We start from the raw sequence: 381 nt of genomic DNA, 5'->3' as shown, positions 1-381 counted from the left end.
TTGCAGTATTCCTGCTAAAATGTAAATATCATCTTCTAACCTTTATAACTCAATGAATTGTCCACACACCATAATCTCTATCTATATTATTCGGTAGTTTTCCTTGTTCTGTTGCACGATGCATTTATCAGCCAGTACTCATCTGGCATTTACCACGATTTACAGTGGGTCGTCACAAACTTTTAGTGTTGAACATATAAAGTTCAACTCAAAAGTCATAAAATAACTACTATACGCCCTCCAACCTTAACCCAGCATTACGTAGTCAGTGTAGGATGGTACATGGCATGCGGCTCTTTCTTACATAACAAGTGACAATTAAGCCTAATTATATTATAACCTATAAATTCAATTTCAACAGAAAAAAAAAAAAAAAAAAAC

The sequence above is a fragment of the Arachis duranensis genome, chromosome 3, assembly GCF_000817695.3.
Source record: "Arachis duranensis cultivar V14167 chromosome 3, aradu.V14167.gnm2.J7QH, whole genome shotgun sequence".
Taxonomy (NCBI): domain Eukaryota; kingdom Viridiplantae; phylum Streptophyta; class Magnoliopsida; order Fabales; family Fabaceae; genus Arachis; species Arachis duranensis.
The sequence above is the reverse complement of the archived record's forward strand: the minus strand, read 5'-3'. Positions refer to the sequence as shown.